Raw genomic sequence first — 23244 nt, forward strand, 5'->3', positions numbered from 1 at the left:
TTTCATGTTTGGTGTTAGGGTTTTTTGTGGTTGTTTTTTTTTTATTTTTCATCTGCATACTACTTAAGCAAACATTTTCCTTACCTTTCTGTCAAGCCTAGTAACTTTGTTAGTAACACTGTAGGGCAGAAGATAGCTACAAAGCTAATATGAGCCCTCTAATTGTTAAGCTCTTACAAGGGCTGAACCTGATCATTCACTGAATTGTTGAGTTGATGGGATTCGTGTAGCTGGTTATAAATTGATAATCTAAATTAATTCATTCAAGCAGAAATCGATTTTGTAACTCCTTGAGAGCTTGTAATAATGCTTACCTCCTACTGCTAGCTGCATTCTCCGTTTCATAAAGCTGGTCGGAAACAGCTGGATTCAGGTGACCTGCTAGCTCATTAAATCTGTTACATGTTCCTTCTGGTAAATGATATTAAGCTGAAATGTCCTTACGTTGATTTTTTTCTTTAATTTTATGACAGAAATAACCTAATTTGTAACACAAAATAACAATCTCCTTGGATTACTTTGCCTTGTTAAAATATTTTATGCATTTTTCATTTACACGAAGGTAATGGAAAAACACTTAAACTATCTGTTATTTAAACCACAAGAGATATGTTACTGAAAGTCTGATAGCTACAAAAATGATTGTCTCTTCATAGTCTTTGCTTTATATCTGTAATAAAAGGCGGACAATTCAATTCATTGGTTAGTAAATAAAGTACGATAGTTTTTATTTTATTTGCTCTGCATTGCAAGAACTAAAATCAGATTGCTTTTCAAATTCATTTAGAAATAGGGCTCATTACTTTCCTTTCCTCTTTCTAATCTAAAATGTCTAATGTCCATTTTGAACCTTACATTTTCTTCATCAACAGAAGATGCAACCTAATTCTAAATCTCAGATTAGAAAAATCATTCTCCATGTTGTCCTTTCCCTGAGTACTAAGGGGATGGGGATGTGAAGTAGGTTGAATAATTGAATCAGAGTACCTGCCTTATACATCTCAGACGATTAAATACTTGTTTCTCAAAGCCTCTTGACTTCATTTCCTCTGCCTAAATAAATTTTCAAATAAAACCTAAGAGCCAGAACTACATAGCTAGAATATGTCCAAGGTTTCAAGTGGCCATTCAACATTTTTATCACTGGATTAAATGATAAGATTTTATCAAATAAGGGAGGGGACTAAGACCCTACACTACCTTCTCCTCAGTTAAATAATATAACATTTACATGGGAGGAGAAAAATCACAAAATTGTTTTATAGTTTCAAAAGCTCCAAAAGTCTAAAGCGTCTTTGGCAAAAGCATGCCTACTTCCCACCTCCTCCCCCTGCATCAGTATAGTTTAACCTTAAAACACGGATTTCATGGTTCTGATAAGGATTTTTTGAAATTCTATTACTATAATTATCTGCTTAATAATAACAATAGATTTGGTACTTTTTAAAAATTCAGTCCCTGACTTTTATTACAATCTAATATTAGTTCCAGAGAACTGAGTTTAAAATTTTTAAGGAGATGTAACTATTAAAGATAACAGTGAAAACAGCATTATTAGAGTATTAAAATTAGATATACTTATAAAGGCAATTCATCCTTTTAATTAAATGATGGAAGTCCTCCTCCCCCACACTATATTGATTATCAACTTTTGCTACTGTGCACATGAGTTGCAAATAATTGAAAGTAATGTAAAACAGGAAGGCACACTTTTAGCTAAGCTTCTTCGTAATCATTCATTTAGGGTAAACCAGAATATCTAACAAACTATTGCTAACAAACTATTCCTTGCTAAATTTCAAAATATAGAAAAATGAACATTATACATGTATATATTCACTTATATACATATACAGTATGTATGTATATGAATACACATATATACTATGTATATATGTATATGTGTCTATATATACACATGTATGTGTGTCTACATATATATAAATCTATATATAATTAGACAGAACTTATAGAACTTCATTCAGATGAATTCATTATAGATGAGATTTTTTCCTAATGAAACCTTTCCTGATCCCATCAGTTGTTAGCAGTCTGTCCGTATCAAAAGTTTTATATTTACACACACACACACACACACACACACACACACACACTTCATATTTTACTTCTCCACGTACATGGTGCATTTTCCTAGTCAAAGGTAAGCTCGCTGAGCACAGAGACTATATTGTTTTTGCCTATGAACATTGTATTCATCTGATAAATGATCACTGAATCAAACCAAATAAAAGTGTTATGAAGGGTTCAGTCCATAGGATCTCGTCTTCTTATCTTTCTGCTAGAAAACCAATACGCTTGAAAATTTCAGATAAATTTGTTCACTTTCTTTAAATATTTTAATCTATAAAAGCTAGAGATTCCTATTTAGTAAAAATCCCAGGATAAAACCAATTCTAGAGCTGATCAAACGGTGAGAAATTCTAAGATTCTTAATATTAGAGTAAGTTATAGAGGCCAAAGAAGAATAAACTAGTCACCCACAATATTCCTATCCAGAATTTATGAAATGAAATCTCAAAGAAGATGATGTACTTTGAAGTCTTAGTGATTACAATTTTTAAGTGTATTTGATGGTATAAAAGTATGTACTGAAGATCTATAAAGTCAGTAACTTCATGAGGGAATTATACTCATTATTTTTGTCATAAGTGTAGCACTGATTAATTTGTGGCCCATAGGGAGTCAGGAAATGTAAATAAACATTAAACAGAGACAAGATTTGACATCTTCAAAAACAGGAGACTGAGAATATAGGAGTTAATTATTTCCACAATTCCATTCTATCTACCAAGACTTTCAGTAAGAATTTTCCTCTGCTCCTCGTACTAAGCAAGTAGTGAATCCTGTGTTTCTAATGTCACAAAATACCTCATACTCATGGCCCCTTCCTATGTGTACCTCTATTGTCATTCATCCCCCATTGCTTGAATTCTATGAAAATTCTGCTCACCAAATCCCTTTAAGTTTCTGTTTTTTTCACTTGTCCTACATGTCATTATCTTCTCTGATCAGAATACATTTCTCTCCAAAAACTCTCTTGGGGATTTATATTCCCTGGACAGCCTTTACCATTATCTGGTGTACTGGATAGAGTACAAAGACCAGTGTTCAATTCCCACCCCTGACACTAGCCTTTTACCCTTGAGTAAGTCACAATCTCATCATGAATCTATAAAATTAAGTACTACCTACTTCATTGGGTTGTGCTGCGAAGCTCAAATGAGATCATGTAGGTAAAGGTGCTTTCCAAACTACAAAGTGCTCTACAAATGGTATTATTACTGTCATCAAACTCAAAATTCTAACTTGGCCCATATGAGCCCATCTCAGCATCAGCACTGGATAATCTCTACCTCTGTTATTCCACTTAACTGTCTCAGACTTTTGGCCATATTATATCCTATGTCTGGAAAGCTGCTTTCATACCATTTATAAAGGTTTCCTCTTTTCTGTCACTTAAAGTTCAGACCTAACCAATTTTTATCTCAGAAGTCTTCAGTAAACACACAAGAGAAGCACTGAAATCTTTACCATGAGTTTTCATTTACATACACATATTTAATTGCCTAACACTGCAAATGTTTAAATATTCTGGCTTATTGTCAGTGGTTCTGTTTGCATCATATTTTAAACCCACTCCATGACATTTCTATAGGGACTACTCTAAGAGCAAACATTGCATGGCACGCACTTTGGGTGTGCTCAAGAAATATTAAATAAAGTTAAGTTGGTTGAAGGCAGCCCAATGTGCTTCTTTGTATACTTATAAGAACGTTCTTTGTTTTTGAAGATGAAGTTGACAATATTGTTGTCCCTTTGAGAACACGTGACTAAAAAAAAAAAAAGAACCAAAGTGTAACCAGTATGTGAAAACTATCTTCAGACCTATGACAACAGCCACTACCTGCAGGTCACTATGTGTGACTCTGTCTCTTCTCCTAAAGAATGACCTCCTCCTTTATCCAAGACGAATCAATTTGTCTTTCGCTACTGCACACCAGCCTGGTTTGTCAGCTGCTGACATTGTATTTGTAGGAAGCTTAAAGTTGTACTGAGATTGTCCTCATAGCATTTCTTTTGTCCCTCAGCTCCTGTTTCTACCTCTCAACTCACCATATGGTCATTTCTTGTCTATTCCGCTGTCCTTCATCCTTCATACATGACCACTAAGTGGAGAAGTGTTGAAACAAGTCTTGCTTCTGATCTTGCCAGAGGCTATTGGTGTCAGGCAGGGGGAGACATGATGGACACAACCATAGCCATCTACATAAACAGTCATTATTTGAGAGATTCCCCAGTTCCAAGCCAACCTGGTAAATTTGTAAATCCTGATTCAGCCTGCTGGGTTGGATGAGGTAGATGAGAGGGAGAGATAGAGGAAAAAGGTTCTAGAACTTGTCTTCTATGACTAGACTAAATGAAGAGGGGATTCTTCTTTGGGTATGGATTAAACTAGATGGTCTCTGAGGACCCTTCCAACTCTAAAATTCTGTAGTTCTAGTATTAGAATTCTGGGGAATTCATTTAAAAAGACTTCAATAAGGCTCACGGCTTAATTACCTTTCAGGTTTAATAGAAGAGTACTGAAAGGTTAAAGTGAAGAGGGACTAATGATCTCCTGAAATGATGATTGAATATGGTTATCACCTTCAAAGAAATTACAAATAATATACCTGATCTGAGTCTTTAATATCACAAGTGGAAATCAACAACAAAATAAAGGGACAACAACTTGCTAAGGAAAATTCTAGCAAGCATCAAGGATGAAGGGTTTTAAAAAAAAACATTTTGGCACTTTTGTGGACTCAATTTCATCAGCATGGGTCCTCTCTTCACTCCTGCTATAGCCTAATTATTTAATGTCTTCATCATCCAGAATCACAGAATCTTGGGAGCTTTGAAGTTATGTAGTACAACTCCTTCATTTTCCAGATGAGAAAACTGGGACAAAGAGAGGGGAAATGATACTCCTAAGGTCACACAGAATCAGAGCTGAGAGTAGAATTCAGGTCTTTTGGTACCAAACCCAGAACTCTTTTCCTCCTCTAAATTTTCCTATTTTTGTTGAAGGTGCTATTGGCCTTTAAGCAATCCAAGTTTGCAACCATGGAATCCCCCTTGACTCTCTCCTTTCCCTGAACTTCCATATTTAATTAGCTGTCAATTTTTGTTATTTTAACTCTGTATTATATAATTTCTCTCCACTCAGATACCAATCATCCTAGTTCAGGCTTTCATGACCTTTCTCTTGGACTATCTAATTATTCATTAATCAACAAGTGTTTGTTAGGTGATTACTATAAGCAGAGTAAATGAAGATTGGAGGATGAATTGAGGAAGGGACGTAAAATAGGAAGCTATTATAAAAGTCCATGAGAGAGATGATGAGGGTCTGAAACAGGATGGGGACTGTGAATGGGGAGAAAGGAAGGTAATTTAGAGATGCTGCAGAGATAGAAAGGACAAAATGATCCACGAATGTCTGGTCTGGGTTCAAGATGGGAAAAGTGGGGGCAGCAGAAAGGCTAAAGTCATATAGCATCACCAAAATAATATGGCTCTCCATGTGTAGTCCCACCTAAGACATACACATGTACCAACTATCTGGGGTTTTAATCCAACCCCATATTTGTTGTCTAGGTAATATCTAACCATCCCAGATCTTCACATTCCATTCACTAGGAAACCAAGGCCTACATGAACATGTTGTCATTTGCCTTCACAGAAGTAAAGCTGAACGGCACCAAAAGCAAATGGAAAGACATGCATTGAGCATAAATAAGCTGTATCACATTATCAAAGAGAAATTGTGCAAGAGAATTACAAAACGATATCACTGCAGGGATGTTATGACCAGAAAAGGCAGTGGGCCAATTGAGTATCAAAAAAAAAAAAAAAAAAAAAGGAACATGTGATGCATAGCTGGTATAGTTCATTGCTAACTATATAATACTAAGAGATCAAGAGAATGGTCCCCAGCAGGCTGAGGATTTCCTGTGGAAGTTTTGCTCAAGGGCAGTGACAAGAGTTATGTAGGATGAGAAAACACAGATAGTACCCACATATTTGAGAACAATGAAGTATCAAGTAAGAAAAATATCTAACATTTCTATAGCGCTTAAAGGTATTTTTACACTATATTTACACTATACTATCATTTGATCCTCACAATAGCCCTAGAAGGGAGATATATTTTCCAGATGAAGAAATTAAGGCTTAGAGGATAAGTGACTTATCCAGGGTCACAAAGGTACAGTCTGAGTCAGGATCTGAAATCAAGTCTTCTTGCCTCAAAGTGTGTTTACATATGAAGTCTGCAGTTTTTTGACTGATTTAAATTTCTTTGGAATTATCTCAACTTGTTGACATCTCAGCTGTCCATAGCAATTATTATTGCTTAAAGAAAATCTAGTGATATATCCATTTAATTGGATCATTACACAGTTAGCAGAATAGGAAACAGGTAGAGTTCTGTTATCTAGGACAGTGCATCTCCTTAAGAACTTACCATTAACTTGGGTCACCCAAAATTCTGTCTTGAATAATGACATGATGAAAGCTTATAGAATTGGAAAAACAAAAATTTAGCCTAAAATTCAATTACTGTCTAACAAAACTTAAACTTTGAAACAAAGACTTTGTACAAGTTTTTTATAATAACATTTTTCACTCTGTATAATGACATGCCAGTTCCTACCACTGAACATCTCAGAATTCGTCACTCTTTATTGACTAGCATCTCAGCAGCCCCCTTCACCTTCACTGAGCTACAAAATTTCTGGACCATCTGTGTCCTGGAGACAAGGGAGGACAGAACAGCATTTCCTTGTCCCCACTAGTTCAGCTGACATTCCTTAGTAAAATATACAAATGAACAGATTGTAGTTCATCTATAGGGCAGCTTCACATTTTGGGAAAGCTGTATGGGGCAGAAATCATACATGGCAAACTGTTCAACTGTCTGAAAATTGGATACCAGAGTTAAGAGTTAAATGTGAGTTCCCTGGTTTGTTACTTGAAATAAGAGTTAATTTGGCATTTTGAAGGCTTATAAAAAAATTTACACCCCACCCCCCACAAATTCCCTTGCAGAAATGGGTTCAAAAGGAGCTCAGCCTTTAACATTTTACATTGTATAAGGATCATTTGTGCAATTTGACAACCTTTGGCTGAAATTTTCAGGAAAACCTGTCAATTTTCCTTTTCCTTGGAAGAGATTTCTGTTGTCATATGTAAGATTTCAAAAGTTTAATAGCACACAGAATATAGAATAGAATCAGAAGGAATGTCAAGGCCAATAAATTCCAGGTATTTAAGAAAAAAAATGATAGAATTAAGACAAAATTTACTATAATGACTACAATTTTACTGCAATTTTTTAGTATCCCTGGCAATTTCTCTATTTAACCAAAACCAGTCATGTTAAACTCAGATGAGATAGGATAAGTTACTCAAAGCAACAGTTTAATGATGGGCTTAATATCCACAGAAGGATTTAATTCAAATGCATATAAACTGTCTTCATTTTTGATTCTATATATCCTATGGCTCCAGCTATCTTAAATTTAAAGAATGTTTACTGCTTTTTCTCAGTAAAATCTTTCAAATATTACATTAATAAACAAGATACATAAACCATGTAGATCATTTTCTCTGAAAATACTAATGTTATGGAGAAAGTGTAAAGCTGGTAACAGATGATTTGAAAGATACTTATCAATTTAGGGCAACTTTCAAAATCATGAATTTAAGGTGTCAGTATTCACTCTGTTACAGAAAATATTAACAAAAAGAGCACATCTTAAGAAGTTTCTGTCTCTTTCTTACTCCAAAATTCAAGAGGCAGAAGATAAGAAGGAAAAGAATGCACTAGACAAAAATGGAACTAGTGTTAACCGGTTTTTTAAAGCAGTTAAATCCTAAATCCTGAAATGCTAACATCATATAATATGCTAGCATCATATAAATGCTAACATCATATAATTTCCAAAAGCAACACTAAGCCTGCTGGTTCCTGCCACACCCTTTTCTTGTTAATTTAGTTTTTAAAATTTAATTTCTTTGACTGCATCTTCCCCACCATTTAATTAGGCCACAGGGAGTCAGGATAGGCAGCCTCACTGTCCCTTCAGAGTTCACATCACAGACTGTTCCCTTCAAGGATTTTATTTCTGTCACTAAAAGTAGACATTCTCATATTGCTTAAACAGAGAATGATTAATATAAAGCGATTGTTATGCTTCTAGCTAAAATGGCTTTCTTTCCAACATACATTCCTGTTCGAGAAGATGGGCACTGACGTTCTGATAGAACTGACAGTTTTTAAGGTACTCCGTTATTGGGCTCTCTAACGTGGTATGACCCACAATATTAATCCTCCATTCTCTTCATATTAATATAATAAATTTGACAGACACAGATGATATTATCATCAATCAACTATGACCATAAAATAAATGTAATCCTAACACCTTGGGATTTATCTATCTATAGTCTTTTTTTTTTTTTGAGAAAGGAAACCTTGACGAAAATTCCTTACACTGGTGATCACCTTTCTTGAACTATGTTAACTTACCAATATTAAATGCATTTGTGGGAGGAGAGTGGCAGATATTTCTTATAGTTTTATTAGACTTTAAGAGAGTATGCAACCTGTCTTTGGAAAAATATGTGTATCACAAGCCTGGTGTTCAAGTTACTTATACAGGAAAGGTACTAATAGACATGGCTTAACCATGTTTTAATATTTTATATACTATTCTGCATCTCTTAAACAAAAATGTGATGTGATATATTTTAAAACAGAATAGCATTCAATAGGTAAGATGGTACTTAATTGAGAAAAAATATTCTGAAAGTTTTCTTCCTCTCTCTTTCTGGGGATTAAATACAACACTCAGATAAGGACGAAAGAAAGGAAAAAATGAGCTAAAGCATCATTTGCATTATATAGATTTTACATTGAATTTAATCAAATGCGCAAACTTTCCTAACAGCAAACGCTCATATTTTCAATGAAAACGTCGAAAGTGTTATTGTGTAGTGGCAAGACTTAAACATCATGATTGCTGAAACACTAAAGATAAGCCTAACACAGAGAGTGATGGAAAGGCCTCATGGCAGCTGTGACCAGGTTGCAACATACAGCCAGTGAAAAACTTGGAAGAACAGGAATAAAAGATGCCATCAAAGAATTGTGTGACAGGGAGTTAGGAGAGGTCACATGGTGAGAGCAAAGTGTGACAAACAGATATTCACAGTGTTCCACCAGTTCCCTGGGGAACTGAACAGAAAGAAAGTTTTCCAGTATGAAGGAAGGGCATGGATGAGATTAGTATGGGATAAGCAGGCATGGATGAGCAGTAAAGTACACTTTTGGAGGGAAATAAAAAGATCTCAGAACCAAGTGATTATTTGAGAAGATACCATAAGAAGTAAACATGAATTTATGAATATAACTTTTTGCTTTCTTTCTCCAGGATTTTTTCTTTTTATTGCAACTGGAATGAGGAAGCTTGGGGTAAAAGATACAGAATCAACAATGAAGCCAGAATGATCAAGGTCAAGTCTCACCTATTATACAAGTTACTATGCTATTCTAGTGCTCTCCAGGCAACTCTTTAAGATGCTAAATTATAGAAAGGGTACTGATTTGCCTTGGCAGAGGGAGTTTATTCACCTGGGAGTTTTCTATAGCAATGAAATTATAGATCAACTCCCTCTCTCCCTACAGTCACAACATATACACAAAAATGTATTTTATAAATTAAATATTATTAATTTTTAAAATGTAAAATGATGGAGGAATTCAAGTTTCCAAAAACAGTCTTACACTGTTTAACTCCCCTCCCCACACCCATAAACTCTTTGAAATCACATTACTAGCAATGTAAGTTAAGCAGAGAATGCAAATTGTATAGCAAACTGGAGGTGAGGTGGTGGGGAGAGGGATAAGAGAGAGTGGTTACAATCATTCAATTGACTGGAATGAATTATATCAATAATCTACAAATTAAAGTAACCCAAAGAATACTGACCATTATCATTTCTTTTGGAGGTGTTTCAGTTTATTTTGTCAATAATTACTAATTGCTTAACAGTTGCTACACATAAACATAATTGGCTAAAATGGAATATTTGAGTTCATAGCATGTAATCTGTCACAGTAGGTTGTACATTAAAGATTTCTGGAAGCATACATGTAAAACTATGTTAAACACTTCTCCAGAAGTCTCGCGTTAGGCTCCTCTATTCTATTACTCTGTAAAGTAGTCAAAATTCAGCATAAAAGTTTCTATTAAGAGGACAACTGCATCAGCTAAATAAATCTGGGGAAGATAAAAGAGATTTAGAACCCAATACAAATTGATTAGTGCTATAAAATTTAAAGGAAATTTGTAATTTGATTTTGTGATCACTATACCAGTTAGCTTTAGTGGAGAGGCAGATGTGAGGTATAAAATAAAGATATGGCTTCAAGGACAAGAATACCTAGGTTGAAGTTGAAGATACCTACTGGCTATGTGACCCTGGAGAAGTCACATAACTTCTCAGTACTCTAGGTAACAATCTAAAAGTACTAGTTGCAGAGATGGTGTCATTGGGAGAGGACGTTTCCTAACCTGGGAGTTCCCTATAGGAGTGCTATCACAGGTCCCTACTGTCATGAAAGTCCTGATGGAAGAGTAATTCTTTAAAAAAAGAATTACGGGGTCCATTTTCCTTTCTTATTACTCTTATTTCTGTGGTAAAATAATTCATAGAAACAACCCTGGCTGCTGAGTGGTTCCAAGTAGCAGCAAGGATGGTGTTCAGGCTAAAAATTTGTACAGAATGTGTACTTTAAGGATGAGAACAGCCCAGTAAGTGAGCTGTTAATCTTCTGTGACTAAGGCAGATGTCTAAATGTATAAAAGTTCATTCAATTGTGTTTTAATACCCATTTTTTTTGTACCACATAGCCAGTAAAAGGAAGAGTGAAGATTTCCTTCCCCATCTTTATATTATATTACCTTTCCAATCATTGTCATGATAAGCTGAAAATCACAAATTCTAGGTTCTGTTTTCATATACAGATGGCAATAATTAGCAATAACAGAATAATGATTCACATTTACATAGCACTTTACAGTTTGGGAAATGGTTGAGTGTGAGGTAATCACCACAAGCAATATTATTTCCATTTTGCAGATAAAGGAACTGAGGTCCAAAGAGGGTTAAATGACTTCTTCAGGGTTACAATTCACAAATGGCAAAAGCAGAGTTTGTAGCCAGACCTTCTGCATGGAAAATCCAGTACTCTCTGCCCACTATAACTACTTTTAGTAGGAACTTCCACCATCATCTTTTTTTGGGAAACGAACTTCACAGTCTTTTCAGTAATGTTGTGATGACTCCAGAAGGAATGTGTATAAAATTATTGGTATGCTATAGGCACCCTTACATGTATAGATACATTCCTTTTGAGATTGCTTTGTACTAGTATGTATTTTTCCTCACTCCACTTAAAATTAACTAATTTTCATATACACAAATTCAGAACAGCTTTCCTTGCTCTTAATTTTCTCTCTTGTACAGATACATAATTTGGCAATATTTTAAGCATGAAAGATGTTTTTATAAAAAAGAACTGGCTGAAATCTGAAAGACTTGAGATGAGAGAATATGTCAAAGAAAATATTCAATATTGTGTAATTAAAACAGACTGAAGTATATCATGTTCTTTTAGAAAAGGCTCTATTTCATTAAAATGGTCATTTGTGGAGATGCTTTAGTTCTTTTAGGTCTCAATATCCTTAGGATATTAGAAAAGGATATTCGAGATCCAATATAGTACCATATTCTAACAAATACTATGGCAAAAGCTTAAGAAAATATTTTCTTGAATTGCAATGAATTCAGCTTTGAAAGATAAACAATTTATTGTCTACTCAACCATACATTAGTTAATGAATTGAGATGGTTAGCTCAGCTGTATTGTCCCTTTAAAGAGTGGTTCCACTTTTTGCCACAATGATTTCCTCCAAAGTCATTCATTAAGTGGACCACAATTTTCCATAGGAACAATAATAGAAAGTTGCATTGTTGACTAAGAACTCACGATCAAATCCGTGATTACTCTCAGTATGTCAAAGCAAAGACAGAACAACCAGAAAGCTTTAAAAACCAAAGATAAGAGATAGGTCCCTTTTTTGCCATTTTGCTTTGCATTCTTCCCTACAAAGTAAAACCAAGTGCAGCACAGAGTAGAGCATTAAAAATGTCAGAAATGTGGTTCTTGATACAGTCCTCAAATACTGATTGATTCATTCTTCCATGCTTTGGATAGTTATTGAGCAGCTTCCACATGCAAGGTACTGTGTGCTGTATGGTTCAAAAAGATAGAACTGACTCTCACAGTGTATGTCACGGTATTTGATACTTTATTGACAAGCTATCAAACCACTTCACACCTCACTGAGAAGCCATAAAAACAATTACAGGTCATTAGCATGGAGCTTCAGATATTTCTCACCAAAGGACTGCTAAGGCAGGCATCAGATTGCACCTCATTGCAATCTTCTATATGTCTATGAACAAATGGAAGAATAAAGGCTAAGGCTAAAGGATAAGTGAGCTCTGGATCTTATTCAAGTAGCATAAATGAGTGGGTTGTGAAATGTGAGATGGCAAAAGTAAGAAGGTATGCTTATAGAATCTTATCCACATTCCAGATGACAGACTTTGAGATTAAGTAGTTCAAGAAAGTCAAGCTTTTGTGAGAAGGAAGAAGGGAGGGAGAGAAGGAAAGAGGGAAAAGAGGAGAGAGACGGAGGAGAAAAGGAGACAGAACAGGAAAAGAGACAGAGATAGAAAAAGGGGAAATAAGGAGGGAAATAAAGGGGGTGGGGTGAAAATGACATTTCTAGCCACATTTTTCTTATACACACCCTCCTCTTACACACTTTGCTCCTTTGGCTTTGTTTTTAGAAGACATGTTCTTGGTTCAAAGGAAAGAAGTCCTATTAGTTACAACCAATAGTATTAGGGAAATTATATTAAGATAAGGGTAAAATAAGATAAAATCTTTGCTAGATAACTTTACTTATAGGAAAAAAGCCTTTCAACAATAATAGTGAGCAGAGATGATCATTTTCCTTGCAAAAAAAAAAAAGATAAAAAAGTTTGAATTCATCTATTTTTAAAGAATGCAACTGAATGGTAATGACAAGACCTATCAGCGATAAAAGATTCTTTTTTATTTTACATAATTTGGAATCACAAGGGACTGTTTTAACTTGCCATTTTAGAAAGAAAGTTCAATGTCTGATTGTTAGGTGCTACAATATTTTCTACATCTACCTGCTGTGTGATGAAGAGGGGAAATAAAAGGTGGCTCTCAGAAAGACAATGACAAAATTTCCTTCATTTAATAGGCAACACACTGATTACTGGCCACTGGTGTATTAGGTTCAATTGCATCACTGATGAATAGCCAAGGGATCCAGTTAGTTAACAAAATCAGAACTCTTAAAGCCTTTAATGATTGTGGAAAAATGAATGAAAATATTTGTTAAAATTAAGATTGTCATTAGAAAATGCTAATCACATATTAGTCTAATAATTACCTCCATAATAATCTAAAATAATGATTAAACGTTACTTATTTTGAAGTTAAATAGCCAGTTTCACAAAAAATGAGGACGCAAAGATAATACTTTATAAAAGTAAAAGTAGCAGGTTTTAGGTTTTACGTTAGCTAAGGTGCTTTAATGACAGGTCTAAAGTTTAAAATGCTATTGCTAGACAGATTTGTTGATAAAGTTAACATTTATCCTAAATGCAGGTGCTTTCCAACTTTAAGAGACAAAACATTAAGTATTCTCAAAGGAAAAGTCACTAAAAAGAAAAACATTTGTAGAATTTTAATACCTTCTCCACATTCACAGAAATGTACTTAAAATATCCTATCTGCAAAGAGTTTCTGATACATTAATAGTCTATTTTATATACATATATATATATCTATATCTATATACATATCTCACTAAATCTGAAGCCTAGTAGAAATCTAAAAATTAATATTTGCATTTATCGTTTCTGAATTTTCACTAACCATTCAATTATAATATAAAAAATAAAAAAAAATAATTGACATCTTTATTGTGTATTAAAGTTTGCAATGTAAAGCAATATACATTTTTTCATATGTTGAGCTAAGAAGTTGGAGATAATGTGCTGGAACCAGATTCCCTTTATTCTTTGGGAATACCAGGCTGTCATGGAATCATTTGTACTAATCTGTGACCTTAATTTATGACATGGCAATTAATCTTGAAATCCCAAATTTGGAACTGGGATTTAGATGTAGGAACATGCATCCAATTTTGGGCTCTGAAGGGTGGGATATAATTGGCTGATAATGATATGAAGCAAAAGTCATTGCTTAGCTTCATTTACCTGAATAAAGAAGAGTAAAGGGGAAAAAAGATCTATTATGTGATTTTACAAGTGGAATGGTAGTACACAGAGTCCAGAAACTTGAGCTCCATCTTGCTGTGTGTTGCTTGGCAAGTCACTCTACCGCTATAAAAAAATCAGTTTCGTCACCATTAAAGTGTGGGAGTTGGACTAAGTGATTTCTAAGGTATCCTCTAGCCCTAACAAAACAGACTATAATCATATTACTTTTATATGTTCAATTTATATAATGGATGGTTTAGAATATAGTTTGCTACCTGAAAATGTCTTTTTCATTCCCGCTTTGTTCATTATTTCTCTCGAAATTTTATTTTATTTTTTTGTAAAGCAATCGGTGTTAAGTGACTTGTCAAACATCTAGTTAAGTGTTAAGTGTCTAAGACCGAATTTGAATTCAGGTCCTCCTGAATCCAGGATCAGTGATCTATCTACTGAGCCACCTACCTGCCCCTTTCTTTGAAATTGTACACCTCTTTGTTCCTCCAAATGAATTTCATTATTATTTTATCTAGTCCTATGAAATAATCTTTTGATAGTTTGATTGGCACAGCCTTAATTTCTATATAATAATTTAGGTAGGATGATTATTTTTATGAATTAGCACAATCAGACCATTAACAAAGAAACTCTCTGTAATTAGTCTTTATTTTTGCAAAGAGAATTTGCTAGTTACATTCATATCAGCTATAAATGTGTCTCGGTTGGTTAATATTGAGATGGTTTATTTAATAGTTATTTTGAATAGAAAATCACTTTCTAGTGTTTCTTAGTGTATGTTGGTAACACTGTACACAAAAGCTGATGACTTCCTCACTGATTCTTAAAGTTTTTTTAAGTATGCCCTAAAGTCACCTTCAAATAGAGATAATTTGGTCTCCTTTTTGTTGATGTTCAAACCTTTAAGTTCTCTCTCTTACTGCCATAGGTAGCACTTCTAGAATTATGCTAAATAATAATGGGGACAGGGTACACTTTTGCTTTATTGCTGTATTTCTTGGGAAAGCTTTCAGTGTTCTCCATTGCAAATAATATAAACGTTTAGATAGATATCGTATCTAAGAAGGGACCTTTCGTGTTTGTGTGTTTTTCATAGAATTTCCCTACTTCCTATAATGATGGCACATAAGCTGCAATTATTTTCATGGAAATATTTTGGTAATGTGTGTCATAAGTGCTGCTATGTGAGATGAATAAATATTCAATGAAATAATGTTTCTTACTGCTCTAAAGAAAACCAGGGGGAGGGGGAGTGTATGCTTCCATTTAGTTATAACTTCATATAGTCAAGAATTCTTCTTTCTTAGTCAGTGGAGAAGAATCTCCTGGTACCAGCAGCTAAATTAAAGTTTTAGAAGGTTGAAAAAAACTCATTTTAGCACCCTCTCTCTCCTTTTCTAGCACTCTAACACTGCAGCAGTAGAAAAGGATTAGACATGACCAAGGCCATTTGGTATTTTTCTATGATTCATAGATGATTTTCTTAAAGTGCAAATTTATGTCACTTCCCTTTTCAATAAATTCCAATGGTTTTGTATTAGCTCTAGGATCAAATACAAACCTTCTGTTTTGCATTAATAGCTCTTGGCAATTTGGTGCCTTCCCTTCTGGTCCTTCTGAAACTTCACTCCCCTTTCTACAATCCATGGTATAGTCACATCAGTTTATTTGCCATTTTTCACACACAACACTCCATCTTCCACTGCCATGACTTTGCGCTAGCTGTCCTACACACCTAGAGTATATTCTTCTATTTACCCTAAATCTGGGAATTTCTTGTTTCCTTCAAAACTCTAGTCAACTATCACTTTAAGGATAAAGAGTTTTCAGATTCTCCCAGATGTTAGTACTCTCTCTCCCCCTACCCTTAAATTTACCATGTATTTATTTTGTATATACTTATCTATGTATATGCTGTTATGATTCATAGAATATACACTTCTTCAGGGCAGGAAATACTTTACTTTTGTCTTTGTATCCCCACCAAATAGCCTGATTTTTGGTAAAAGCTTAATAAAAGCTTGTTGACTGATTGACATTGCTGGGAGAATTCATCACCCAGTGGTCAACTACTGATGATCAACCTCTTCATAATTAGTTAGGTTGATCCATAGATAATATTGTAAGCCTTTCCTGAAAGGTAGAACCTGCCAGAGTTTATACTCTGCTGACATAGTCTTTGAAAATCCAGAATTACTTCTAAGTTATGACCAGTTACCTGAGAAAGATTTTACGAAGTCTCTGAATCCATTAAGTGCTTAGCAGTTCACTGTAGGCTACTTTATTTAAAAAAAAATTCATCAAGAGGTATTAATTGAATGCTTAACCATCATTCCCTAAGACTTCTAGATTCTGCATCAGAGTACTGAATTCCAGCTCTATTGCTTATTACCTTTAGGATCTCAGGCAGGCCCCTTAAACTCACTCAAATCCATTTCCTTTTATGAAAAATGAGAGAACTGAACTGGTTGTCTTCAATACTAACTTCTCAATCCTATGAGCTGTTCAATTATACTACTTGGAATTTAAAAACATGAAATTTTATATCATTTTCTAATCATCTCATCTAAGTTGGTCTTGTCTTCCCAGTTAAGAATTTAAGACAATCCTGAGGATGCATCATTACCGTTGTGTATTACACTCAGTGCTTGGTACAAAATAGACACTCAATAAAAGCAGGATGATTTACTGTATGATTTGGGGGGACCATTCTGTTGGGTTGTAGCACAATAAGCAAATCTGCTGGAATCCCCTAAATTTATACATAATATCATTATTTTTCCTGTACTAAGAAATAAGTATAAAGAAATTCAAATAATCCTAATAGTAAAGTTATAAAACTTAAGGTGGTAACTGTGCTGCATTGTAACCAAGGTGCCCTCTGCTTTGGCTGCTGGTTGCCTTAGCTGATGCAGAAAAGACCCTATAATCCATCAGTGCTGTCACTCTCAGGGAGAAAGGAGAGTCCTGCTCCTATGCTCACGTAGAGAACTCTTAGGAACCTGGTAACACAGAAACAAGAAGCCCCTATGAGTTGTCCTCTCCAACTTTCCTGCCTTCTTCCCATTCCCACATCATCTCTACCACACCCAGAGCAGGGAAAAATCAACAGCAACATCAGACAACCAGTGAAGTTACTGCAAGCTAACAAGCACCTGGGTACTGTGAATTCCAGAAGACAGAGAGCCCAGCAAGGCAGTCTCTCACCTCTGTAAAGTAGTTGTGGATTTCCTCAAAGTATCATTCAGCAAAGTTCATGTTTCTCTCTATTCTGAGAATATTTAAAAGGGCCAAAGCAAATACATGATGCTAAAGAAAATAAGTCCCGCAAATAATCACTTTCTAAATATTAACATATGAAAAATACTTCCCACACTTAAAAAGGTTGGGGAAAATCATCCTATAGCAATAGGGTAACTGAGAATACCAAGAAACAGTTCAATATACATACATACACACATACATGCACACATGTGTAAAAACATACCTACATGCGTATGTTATATATACATACACATTTAGGTTTTGGAGAATAAGTTATGTTTTCCCTTAGAAAAAGGATAGGAAAATAAGTATGGTTTGTTTTTATAACCAAAACAACCAATACATTCTAAGAATATATTGCTACGTATTGTTTCCCCTTCTCTGAAAAGTTCTTTAGTAATAGAAATATTACTTTGAGTATTTCTTCAGACTGAGTACTACTGATACTTCCAATTCAACATGTAAGAAAATAAAATTGATCATTTTCCATCTCTAATAATGACATCACCATTATTCCAGCCCAAAGATCTGAACTCATCTTCAACTCCTCTTCCTCTTGCTGCTGTGGTTGTGCAGTCATCTCAGTCATGTCTGACTCTTCATAACCCCACTGGGGTTTTTTTGGCAAAAACACTGTAGTGGTTTGTCACTGCCTTCTCCAACTCATTTTACAGATGAGGAAACTGAGGCAAACAGGGGTAAGTGTCTTGCCCAGGGTCACACAGCTAGTAAGTGTCTGAGACCAGATTTGAACTCAGGAAGATGAGTCTTCCTGACTCTAGGCTTGACACTCTGTCCACTGTACCATCTACCTGTCCCATCCCTATCTTTTACTCTAATATCTAATCAGTTTACTGCCATATCATGTTAATTCTACCGTAATGTGTTTTATTGGGGGGGGGGGAGGTTTGAGGGTATGTGGTGAGCAGAGGCATAAAACCATTCTTTCCTTCCATTGCCACTTCTATCACTAAGTTCAGGACCTCAACACCTGTCACTTGATCTTACTTTGGTGGGCTCTTTATTGATCTTATTTTCAGGCTTTCCACTCTTCAATCTAACCTATACAGGGCTTCTTAAAGCACAATTCTGATCATGTTTCTTCTCTGGTACAAAAAACTTTCAATAAATCTCCACTGCCTACAGATCAAAGTGTAAATTCTAGTACCTTTCAAGGTGTTCTAATGATCCAATTTTAGCCTACTTTTCTTGCCCTTATGTCTCAAAACAAATCTCAAGCTCTGGCTAAATGTCATTATGTATAAGGCTGGATGTATAGTCAGTCTCTCAGTTCGAATCCTGACTCTGTCAGTAACTACCTGTGTGACCCTGAGTGAGGTCAACTGTTCTCCTGGCAGGAAAGGAATTAGCTGCACAATGTTTGCCAGTGAATTTAGATTCCTCACAGGATTGTAGAACATGTCTCAAATATAGATGAGACTTGAGGAATACTAGGCATGGGAAAGGAGCCATAAGAGTTTAACGAGATCAATGGTGTCAAACTCATATAGATACGGGAGTCACTAAATCACACAAAAGGATCCATGTAGGCTGCATGTCAATTCAGAAAACTACATATTGCCATTATCTATGTATTGTTGTATTTTAATTTATTTTGTGAGATGTTTCCTAATTGCATTTTAATCTAGTTCAGTCTAATTCAGGAGTTTTGGCACTTCAATTTAGATAACCAAATTATTACTACCACTTTGATCTGCATTTCTTCTCAGACCATGAGAGAAACAATCCAAGGCCTAATCTCAAGGACCTTGAGAAGAGCTGCTTCCCCAAGGCTCCTGGACCTGCTTCTAGCCCCATCTCTGTATCAGTCATTGAGAGCAGAAAAACAACATGGAGAAAGGGCCCAGTTTTCTCTTCACCACCAGCAATAGCTGTTGGCCAACTGCCAACATGAGGTAAAGAAATACAGTGAACCTATCCTCCTCCATTCTAGGCTACCATCAGGTCTCCATCATCTGGAAAGGCAACTCTGGGGTCAACTACCTCTCCCAACTGCCACTCACAGGGTAGGAGAGCTAGCCTAGCTGAAGCAGCAGGACACCTTGAGAGGGAGATAAGAGGCTGCACAAGCCAGACAAGTTGAACCTGGACCATCATCTCATCTCAGACTCAAATGGAGACAGCCCAGGATACCAAACTCAAGAGCCTTAGTATTCCAAAGGCAATGTCCTTGATACCACTAGAGTTATTTCCAGCTCAGCCCCTGCTCCATACTGAGGGTACAAATCATTGTGCAGAGGAGGATCACTTTATCTTTATCACCACCAGCAACAATTTCTGACCACACGTCACCAAAGTATACAGGCACAAAACCTCTTAGAGTGGCAGAACCAACCCTGATCTTTAAACCTCTAGCCCTACATTCAACCCAGTCCTCATGGCCATCATTTAGGGATGTGGCTACTGTGGAGAAAGGCTCACCATCCCCAACAACTGCCACTCATAGGGCAGGTAAGCCAATTTACTTGAAGTGATATGGTATCAGAGAGAGAGAGAGACAGAGAGAGACAGAGACAGAGAGAGAGAGAGAGAGAGAGAGAGAGAGAGAGAGAGAGAGAGAGAGAGAGAGAGAGACAGAGAGACAGAGAGACAGAGAGAGACAGAGAGAGACAGAGAGACAGAGAGACAGAGAGAGACAGAGAGAGAGAGAGAGAGACAGAGAGAGACAGAGATAGAGAGACAGAGAGACAGAGAGAGGAGGCAGTATATATTAGGAAGGTCAAACTACCATCACCACTCTGACCACCACAATCCCTCAGTCTCTAACAGAAAACCATGAACCAAAGAGCCTTTAGAAGACCAATTCTTTCAGCCCTATGTCAAATAGTCCATTATCAGAAACTGATATGATCTTATCATAATATATAATATCAAAGAAGCAAACACTTATTTTGCTTCTGCACCTGAAGGACCATAGAACCTTTCTATCTGAAACCTCACATATATATTATCTCTTCATTAGAAAGTGAGCTCTTTGAAAAGCAGGAACTGTCTTACTTTTCAATTAGTATCCCCGATGCTCAGTACGTAGTAAGTGCTTAATAAATGCCTTATTCATTTTTTCTTAGTTTCTATATCTGTAAAATAATTCCTGATTTTACAGGAGTAGAGGAACTTCTAACTGGAATAATGTCTCTTACAGTTCTAAATCTTTATACAATCCTCTGACAATTGCCTTAAAAAGCTTCATGCTTTCATGCTGTTGATGGTGGGTTGGTTTTTTTTTTAACTTTTCCCTATTCCCTATCTCCTATTCCCAGAATGCCTTTATCCCATTCTACTTCCATTGCCACCTATACAGTTCATATACATTCATTAATGTCTAGCTCATATGCTACGTTTGTGATGTCCCACAATCATTTCCTTCCCTCATTAGTACTTTGTACTTATTTCTATCCAATATTAGAGATATCTGCATACATGTTATCTCTCAAACTTGACTACATGTAGCTCTTTAAGTGTAAGAACTATGATTTATTTACTTCTTATTATTTAGCATGAGACCCCACATATACTCACATGCTCAATCAATGTGCATCACAGTCAACTTTTAGTGGCTTGATTGCATCAGTCATATGCTATTAGTTATATCAATTAAGCAAATAGGCTTTTTCTCTGGTATCCAGCTGAATTGAGGAACATGGTGTTTATGACACCATCCTTGGTTTTAAAAAACCCTACATTTCTAGGTAGCACTGCTGTCACTGAAGCATTAAGCATCCAGGAAATATAAAGATACAATGAGGGGACCAAATGCCCTGAATAACCGTAGTATGGCTGGGGTGGTATTGAAGCATGAGCATTTTATTTAATAAATGGCATGACTCAAATTATTTATTTAATAAATGGCATGACACAAGTATTTTAGTTATGGTACCAAGAAATAGCCCAGTGTGGCTCAAGCATTGCAGTAAAGGTAACTATAAGCATATATAACTCTAAACAATAAACACTGCTCTCTACCACTAGAATACAAGGGAATCAAGGGATGTTAAACTTGGTCTATGTAAGAAATTTCATGTATACAGGATGGGACAAGGACCACAGAAATTCAAAACTTCAAAAAAACTCAAATATGCTAAACAGAAATTCATATAAACAGTGGTGGTCTATACTAATCGATGAACCAACACACAACTAAAAAGGGTTAGGGTGAAAAGAATATGGATCTGCTGGTACAAATGGATCACTTTCAAAAGCATAACTAACCCTCCTTGATCCTTTCCCTCTGTTGATTATCTAGAATTTATCCTGTTTCTACTTTGTTAGAACATGGTTATTATACTGTTCCCCTTACTCCCCTACCCCAATTAGACTAGGAGGTCTCAAAAAGTCTTTTATTTATTAGTTCTTTGAATTTATCTTGTGGTTGAAGCAACTAAATGTAATTGGTCTAATTTGCTTATTTCAATAAATTTCCTAATTAAAAGAAAGCAACTGTCCCCACCCCTCATGACCACTCGATACCATATTAGTGGTTTCTAACTTAATTGATTGCTTGAGAAGTCAAGGACTCTCTACTAAGGATAAAGAGCACCTAATATGTTGTTTTAGAGAACTGACACAAACCAACATGGAAATTAAATTAAACTATGCTCTTGCAGTTAGACATTTTCCTCTCCACAGGCTGGACTCACACCACACAAGAAGGCTATAGACAATAAAATTAAATTAAAAAAAACTTCATGAGACTCAAGTCCATGTGGATAAAAGACTCTAAATAGTTACTTTAACATGTTGCACAAGTATACTTTTCTTAAGACCACTAGGAACACATATAATTTGGAGAAAAATTCTTTTATATATTTATGTTGAAAGACTGTATATGAAGAAATTTCTTTCCAGAATTCTTAGTACTGCAATTTCTGCCAATAAGCAATGTCATCTAATAATAGGAAATGGGTTAAAATAACCTATGAAATATATCTTTCTATGTACCTTGTTTCCTAGCATTAACAAAAAAATAAGCTTTGCATTTTTGCTGAATGTGGAGGAAGCTATGTTTCTAAAAATTTCACTAAAAACAAAGAATGTTAATCACTTAGCAAAGCAAACTGATAAAATTAGTCCATTTTCCTAAACCAAATGAACAGATTTTTTTAAAAGTTATTTGGCAGGAAAACTTTGATTTGCATTCCATTTTAAAAATGATATTTATGTACATAAAAGTTCTCTTTATGGCATTAAAAAAAAGAGACTGCAAAAAAGGAAAAAAAAGAAAAGTCATCAATCTTGCAAAGCTGCAGAATGATGATATACTTAACTCCAAGTCTTCTCATCAGAAGAAGGTGAGAAGATGAAGAAGATGGGCACAGATAAAAGGAATACTCTGGTGAATACTAATTTCCTGGCAATTAGACTGGTGAAAATATGAAGGGGCTGCCAGGTGCTGTTCATCACTGCAGTGTTTCAAAAGGAAATTGAATGAACACTTGAAGGAGATATTGCAGAAGGAATTCTTATTCAGGTATATTTTGGACA

The 23244-nt window shown here is 35.4% G+C and overlaps 1 protein-coding gene across 4 annotated transcripts in view; it reads right to left on the reverse strand.

Annotated features, from left to right (window-relative positions):
• The window catches only part of ZNF407 (zinc finger protein 407), a 609391-nt gene that overhangs the window by 90037 nt on the left and 496110 nt on the right, over positions 1 to 23244 (reverse strand). Inside the window, exon 9 of one of the 4 annotated variants that reach the window (XM_072604090.1) lies at positions 1 to 23244. This exon is cut by the window's right edge and continues 56395 nt beyond it. The exons of the other annotated variants lie outside the window; for them this stretch is intronic. The gene's annotated coding sequence lies outside the window, so the exon portion shown is untranslated. 4 annotated transcript variants of the gene reach the window in all.

The sequence above is a fragment of the Notamacropus eugenii genome, chromosome 4 (genome assembly GCF_028372415.1).
Source record: "Notamacropus eugenii isolate mMacEug1 chromosome 4, mMacEug1.pri_v2, whole genome shotgun sequence".
NCBI lineage: Eukaryota > Metazoa > Chordata > Mammalia > Diprotodontia > Macropodidae > Notamacropus > Notamacropus eugenii.